We start from the raw sequence: 7,870 nt of genomic DNA, 5'->3' as shown, positions 1-7,870 counted from the left end.
TTGGCACATGGGTGTCCTTTGCTGAGCTCCAGCAGAAAGAGGCAAAGCAAAATGCCCTAAATTCCCTGCACTGGGGTGAGAAAGCACAGAAAAGTCACCCCCAGAGCAGCCCCAGCCTCGCCCTGGCTGCAGCAGGACGTGGTGGTGGCTCCATCCCCTTCTTCCAGCACTCGCCCCCCCAGGGCCACCTGCAGGCACCAGACACGGGAGTGTAAATCAGGCTGGATGCCATAAATCCATCACCTCCCTCCTGATTTACACCCAGGTAGCCAGGAGGATTTACTCCCAGTACCTGCCTTGAGTTTCTCACCCCCAAAGGAGCACAGGGAAAAGCAAAAAAAAAAAAAAAAAAAAACCACAAAAAACCCAGGCTCTTTCAATATTGATCTTGCTCCTAAATCTCTTTTTTTTTTTTTTCCCTTCTTCTTCGGATGCAAATGGAGATTGATGAGGCCAGGCCAGCAGCTCCTCACCTCTGAGGGTCATTTCTCTGTGTTTCCCAGGGGGAGGAGTGGGCAGTGGGATCCCACAGAGGCCATCACCCCCTCATCCATGGGCAGGAGAGAGCTGCCAGCCCCTGGCTCAGCCCAGAGGTGTGGGATGAGGATGAGGAGCAGCCTCATGGATGGAGAGGGGTGAAGGACACCACCAGGGATCATCTCACAGAGAGCTGACATCAAAGCCAGGAAGTCTCCAGCCTGCATCCCTGCATCAGCAGCTCTTCCCAGGGTTTGCAGGGTGGAAGATCAGCAAGGAGCCTCTTCCATCTCCCCAAAGCAAAAATTCTCCATCTCACGGGGGGAGGCAGAGCCTGATGGACACGGAGAGATGGAATTCTGCAGCCACAGGATGGTTTGGGAGTAAGACCCTCACACCCACCTCGAAGGACCCCCAAAAGCTTTAGGAATTACCCAAAGCTTTAGGAATTACCCAAAGCTTTAGGAATTACCCAGGCATCCAGCAGGGAGCTGGGCAAGGGCTGAGTCAGCACCCAGAGTCGCCCCCAGCCAGGCCATTCGTCAGGCAAAGGCTGGGAAGGAGCTTTTCCTCCCTAGCAGGGCCAGGCAAATCATTCCTGGCAGATAAATAATTCAGCAGGAGCTGAGCCGTGCTCTGGCTGAGGATTGCCTGCGAGCCCTCTGCAATTATCCCGAATTCATTCGCCAGCCTGAATTTTTAGGTGAATTATTCAGACGAGGCATTGCTGGGCTGAGGGAAAGCCTGGGGAAAGGAGGCAATACCTGAAATGACAGGAGAAATCCTCGTCAGGGGGAGGGAGTGGCTGCAGAGCACGGGTGCTGCTGGGGTTATTCCCCATCTGTGGGGTCAGGGTTGGGTTTCCACCCATTCCCTTCCCAGCCAAGAGCCCCTGGACATCCCTGAGCTTTCTGCTCCCTGCCAGGCAATTCCTCTGCTCAAGGAAAGGGAGATGGAGGAGAGACAGCTCCAGCAGAATAAATTCAGGTTTCTGGGTGGATGAGCATCTCCCAAATTGCTTTAATGAGGCATCTCCTGCTTGTCCCAGCTGCAGGCTCCTCCACAGCCACACAAGCCCACGTGGTGGGGACATCCATGGGTGTCTCAGCTCATCTGGAGTCATCAGCCAAGGGCTTGGCCCCCACTGCCTGCAGTGAAGACACAGAGATGGGCTTTGCAGGGAAAAAATACCAAAACAGTCAATTCAAGCAAAAAAAAAAAAGTCATTTTCTTGCAGGACAAAGCAATGCTTCCAGCAGGAAATCAGGGCAGCAGCATTGCAGGGACACAAGGAATGTCTCAGAGAGGCTTCTCAGCCTCCAGACACTGGAGCTGCTCCTGCTCCAAGGGGGCTTTGGCTCTTCCCTTGCCTGGAGCAGAGGATCCCCTGCAGCAGTGAGAGCCTCTGGCCCTTCCCCAGGCAGCTCCATCTGCTGCCCATTCCCAGGAGATGAAACTGCAGGAGGAGAGGACTCAAGGGCAGGTTGGACAGGGCTTGGAGCAACCTGGGGCTTTGACAGAGATGATCTCTAAGGTCCCTTCCAACCCAAAGCACCTGGGATCCTCTGCAGGGTCAGACCACGCAGGGCAGGCTGACACCTTGGCACAGGCACAGCAGTCGGGCTGGAGTCACCTCCCCTCAACAGGAAGACACCACAGGACCCTAAACCTGCCCAGAGAAGCTTGGCAGGACGTTCCTGACAACATCCAGATGGACTGAAGAGTCTAATAATAGTGATAAAATCAAATACAATCTCACAGCTGGATATTTTAAAGCCCACCTTGTGATTTTAAGGGTTTAACTCACATTTACTCCTCAGGGCTGGTGGTGACTGTCCCAGCAGTGTGACCAAGTGTCCCTGTCCCTTCCTGTGGTGGGAAGCAGCTCTGGCAGAGCTGGCAGCCACTCTCCTGCCTTGCCAGGGCCACTCCAGGTCTGCACAATGCCCAGGGTCACAGCAAACCCCTTTCCCCTCTCCTTTGCAGGGATGTGTCCCAGTGCCACGGTCCCCACACACAGCACAAAGTGTCCCCAGAGCCAGGAGCTTTGGCAAAGTCCCCTCCTCACCCAGTGAGGCTTTGCAAGGCTCCTGAATTAACAAACCTGTCTCTCCACGAGCCAACTGCTACAGGCTCCGGATCAATGGAACAGGTAACAAAGAAAAAAAGCGAAATAAATTTGCATGACTGTTCCCTGACGGGTGTTTGATTCCACAAAAGGAACGCGTCTCCTCTGGCTGGGCTGAGATCCTCAGCAGCACCAACTGCTCCTCTGTTTTCCCTTGAATTGCCAGTCATGCATTTAAAATTATCTTTAAGCAGAGAGAGGAGGGAAGTGATTACCTCGGGAGACGCTGCCTCGGAGGCGCAGTCCCGCGGGGAAGGAGGAGGATCCAGACCCCCCCAGCTGCTCTCCAGGCTGCCAGAGCCCACCCAAAGCAGCATGAAAACCACAGATTTTCCCCACTGGCTGGAAGGGACTCACTCGTGGGTGTCACCTTCCTCAGCTGCTCCTCACCCTCACCTGGTCCCTGCTGCCTCCCAGGGTGTTCCTCAGGAGCATCCCAGGATGATCCTCAGCTTGCAGCCACTTCCATCTCAGCTGGGACAGCCTGTGCACTCTTGGTGAGTTAATCCATGGTATTTCACCCAAATTTGGTGAGGGAGTGATTGATTACAGGCTGCAGACTGGCAGGGGGACAGCCAGTGTCCCCTGGCAGAGGTTTGGGACCAGGGAACAACCCCAGGGCTCAGAAGTCCAGGAGAGTTTCCTGCTCCCTTCTAAGGCTGCCCAGGGGCCTTCACCGTGCTGGGTGGGAGGACTGAAGGTGGAAAAAGCCATTGAGCACTGGGAAGGGAGCCAGGAATGGTGATGGGGACACTGGGGGCTCCCTGACAGCTCACACCAAGCCTCCCTTCAGGTACCAGTGGCTCTCCAGTCCTTGCTTGGTCTCTGTGCACTGCCTTGGCTGTACCCCCTTTCCCAGGGCTGGGGACAAGGAACCACAGAAGGAACCTCAACATCCACCCCACCACAGAGCCAGGGACAGCCCAGCTCAGCCCCTTCCCAGGGCTGGGGTCCCCACAAAGAGGGTGGAGGCTCCTGCTGATGCCAGAGGGTCCCCTGGGATCTGCTTGGCTGCCTGAACGCAGCTGGGCTGGGCTGGTGGGAGCTGAGCCAGGCACTGGCACATAAATACACCATAAAATAAATACCCTGAGCCTGTGTGGATCAGAGAACAGCCCAGGGACACAAGAAGACCTGGCCTGCCCCATCCCATCCCACCCCACAGGAGCTGGCTCACCAGGAACCCCCCATGTCAGTGCTCCACCAGTGAAAAATAAGGGAGGAATGTGGTGGCTCTGGCCCCTGGATCTGCCAAGTTTCTCTGTCAGAGAAGCAAAATGAGGACTCTGGACATGCTGGTGCCCTCACCCCTGCCAAGGCTTCCCCCTGTGCCAGCCTGGGGGTGACAACGAGGGTGCCCAGAGCCCCTGCACGGCCCCAAGGAGAGGATGGGGGGAGAAGTACAGACAACAAAAAAGAGCTTTTATACAAAACACAGATAGATCCATCCCAGCTGATGTGAGAGGATAGGAAAGGGAGGGGGGAGAGCAGCAGCTGGGGTTTCAGAGAACAATGTGGGGAGAAAGAAGAAAGAGGGAGGAAGATGAGTGCGGTTGGGTCCCCGTGGTTGTCGGGGGGAGGGCAGCAGCAGAGTCAGTGATCAGCCAGATCTGAAACCAGACAAAACCATTTCCACATGCCAATAAAACCCAGAGTGTGGAGGGTTTGCAGGGATCTGGGGCCCCCATGCTGCCTCTAAAACAAACCAGAGGAGCTGGGAAGCTCACCCAGGCAGGAGCTGGGACATGGAAGGGAGTGCAGTGATGGCATCTGAGCTTTCCTTCCTCATCCTCCCCTCCTTGCCCACTGCAGCTCAGCCCTCCTGGCATTGTCTGTATCACAGGGACACATGGAGAACAACTGGGCAGTGCAGGCATTGCTTCGTGGGGCTGGTGGTGCTGCTGGGTCTCCCACTTGTGAGCTGGGTGGGCTCCATGTGGCACTGGGGACTGAAAGGCTGGAGGCGTCCCTGCTGCCACGGGACACAGCCTGATGGCCCCAGCCCTCCCCATGCTGGCATGGGGACATTTTCCAGCCCACAGATGACAGAGACCTGCTCCCACCCGTGTCCCACCATGTGGTGACCTCGGCTGAGCCTCTGCCTCCCCCTGGCTGAGTCAGGCTCTGTAACTCCCCTGGCCAGAGAGGGGAGCAACCGCTGCCCTGAGCTGTGATAAATCACCCCAGCACAAGCACAGCACCCACTGCCCACTCCCAGGCTGTAAATCTGCAGCAGCAGGAACCAGAGCCTCTTATCAGGAGAGGCCACATCCCTCCCTGGCCAGCTCAGCCCTCGTGCTGCCCACGTGGGATTGCCAGGAGAGGAAGAGGATGCTGGGTTGCTCCGAACCCGCAGCCTTATCGGGCGCCACAATCCCTGCTGAGCTCTGCACCCACATCACTCCCACACCCAGGGATCATCACCTCCATGCCAAGGGCCCAATTCCTGTCCCTCAGCCTCGAGGAAACACCTTCATCCTTCCCCTCCAGCTCAATAAGAACGAGGGCAGGACAACTGTGATGTTTTCCTCTGAAACCTTGGACACCTCAGTCCTCTGGGAACACCCCAGAGAAGAGGATGTTCCCAGAGGACTGAGGTGTCCAAGGTGTCCTGTATTTCCCAGAGAATTCAGGAGGCAGGACTGAGGGCAGTGCTTCCACCCCTCTGGACATGGGAGAGGAGGATATTGAGGAACACGTCCAAGGACTCACCAAGGAAGGTTCTTGGGTACTTTGGGCACATTTGGACACTGAGGGTTCACCAGGCAGCCTGGAAGTCACTGCCACACACAACTCCAGGAAAAGCTGCACCCTCATTATGTTAATTAACAGTGGAGAAGGGAATCAAGCACAGATCTGTGCCCCATCATCCCTTCCCACCAAGGCAAAGCCATTGGGCTCCAGAGCCTTCTGCAAGGGAAAGGGTGACCAGAGTGACTCACAGAGGGTGGAAATTCCAGGTCTGCTCCCAGGAGATGCTGGAACACCCCTGGATAAGAAAAGCAGCTGTGAAACACCAACTGCTCAAACCAGAGCAGGATCCTGTGGCACGGTCACCAACAACCACAGGAGGTGACGGTCACACCAGAGCCCTGCTGTAAATGAGGAGAGACACATCCTGCTGATGGGAACAACTGGGCACGAGGCACAGCCTGATTACAACGAGCTGCTCCTGCATTTGCTGAGCAGCTGAGCTGTGCTCCTGCACACCCTGTAGGGCAGGGGTAGGACTATGCTGGAAATGGGAACATTCCTCAAAATCACAGCCCCTGCTCCCAATGGAGTGGGTCACCCTCCCCCATGGCAAATGAGCCCACCAAAGCCAACCAGGCAAAGAATGGTAATGAGAGGTTTGGAGTTTGAAGGTAGCACTGAAAAGCAGGCCCAAGGTGCAGAGAAATGTTACCCTGAGTTTTGGAGGAATAAAACCTGGTGCAAACATCAGAGCTCCTGCAGGAGGGCTGGGGGAAGCCCTGCCCTCTCCACTGCTCTTGGTCCTCTGAGATTTTCTCCTCTTCAGTTCCCACCCACAACAGGGTTTTATGATGGCATTAAACTCAATGATCCCAGCACCTCTGGGAGTGCAGGACCTGCTCAGAAGGGTTATTTCAGCCTGAAGGGCAGATTTACCACAAACAAATCCAAATGGAGAAGCAGCCGTGGGGTTTTTGCACCTTCTGCCAAGAAATGTCAGGGCCTCCAGCATGAGAGGGGCACAACTTGTTCCTTCCTCTCTCTTTTCTCTTTCTTAGGAAATTAAAAATAATGGTGGTAGATGCCTCTTGGCTTTATCCTCTCCCATCAGAGCAGATTCAATTAGCAGCTTCCCTGAGTGGCAGAGGTGTGATTGACTCCCAGAATGGGATGTATTAAGATGCAGGGCAGCAGGAAGTTTCCATCTGCCCCCCAACCAAATTCCCCAACCATTCCCACACTGAGGATCAGATAAGCTCACCTGTTTCCCTTCCTCATTAATGGGTTTGGGAGGTGCAGCCTGTGGTTTTGTTAAAGAAGCCTTGAGGACACGTTCACCTGGGAGAGCTCACACCAGATTCCTTTCTTCACACATCCATGGGATGCTCTCTACATCCAAAACCACGTCAGTACCCACCAGCTGGGCACAAGGAGCTTCACACCCTGAGCTGGCAGCTGCTGCTGACACCAAAACCACCCCAAAACAGCCCAGGCCCAAAGGGAATTCCCATGACAGAGGTGGGCAGCTGAAACTTTAACCGGTCCTGTATGAAAACAGCATTGTGCCCCATATGAGGGAGTTCAGGCCTCTCAGAGGACCCAAAAAACAGCTGCTCCCTTTCCAGCCACATCCCATCCTCCTGATGGCCAGGGATGGGAGCTGTTCCCTTTCCACAGCACATCCCAGAGCTGAGTGCCCAGCGTGGCATCCAGGAGGAGAGAACGATGCTCCACACCCCTCACACCAAGCCCTCTGCATCCCACAATTCCCATTTGATTCCCCTTTAAAGGGGCTGTAATGCAGCGTGTATTTATACTTCAAAACAGCTTGTTTGTGTAATTGCCAAAAAAATGTAAAAAAAAGGGAAAAAAAGACACAAACCAGCCCTGCTACAATGACTAATTAGCTCGCTCCTGCCTCGTCCCCTGTAAACAAATGTATTTGTAACCAATTTGCAAGCACTTTGCATAAGGGGCCCAGAACACTCGTGCCTGTTTGATGCATTTTGACATTAATTTGATAATAGCAGCTTAACAAGGAATCCAGGCTCCCCAGCTATAAATATGCTGCTTTTCCACTTCCTTTTATCTGCACAGTGAAATAATGTTTTTCCCCCTGCTGCAATAACCACCATCCAACCCTTTCATGAATGCCCTTTATGTCCTTTAGCATTTCAAGGCTGCTTTGCTTTTTTTTTTTTTTTTTCCCTCCTGCAGGAGAAAGTAAAAGGGTTTTATTAGTTGTATTTTTAATTCCTGTTCATTGGTGGGGGGAAGGAGAAGAGAGGACAGTAATGGTGCTCTGATAATGCAGCTTCCAAGAGACAGGGAGGAGAGAGTTGTTTGTTCAGAAATACTGCTCCATCCATTTGTGCTTCCTAGGAAAAAGAAAGCTCATCCTTTTCCTTCTCTTCTCCACTTGCCATCGGGTCTCTCTCACCATGCAAGCCTTCACCACCATGCCAAAAACCAAATTCAAGCACAGTGAAATGGGAATGGGACCATAGAGTCCACTCTGGTGGCAACCAAAAGGCACAGAAAGGGCTGGATCACAGGGCTACAGCTCATCCA

The sequence above is a fragment of the Molothrus ater genome, chromosome 16, assembly GCF_012460135.2.
Source record: "Molothrus ater isolate BHLD 08-10-18 breed brown headed cowbird chromosome 16, BPBGC_Mater_1.1, whole genome shotgun sequence".
Classification (NCBI taxonomy): Eukaryota; Metazoa; Chordata; class Aves; order Passeriformes; family Icteridae; genus Molothrus; species Molothrus ater.
Note: the sequence above shows the minus strand (reverse complement) of the source record.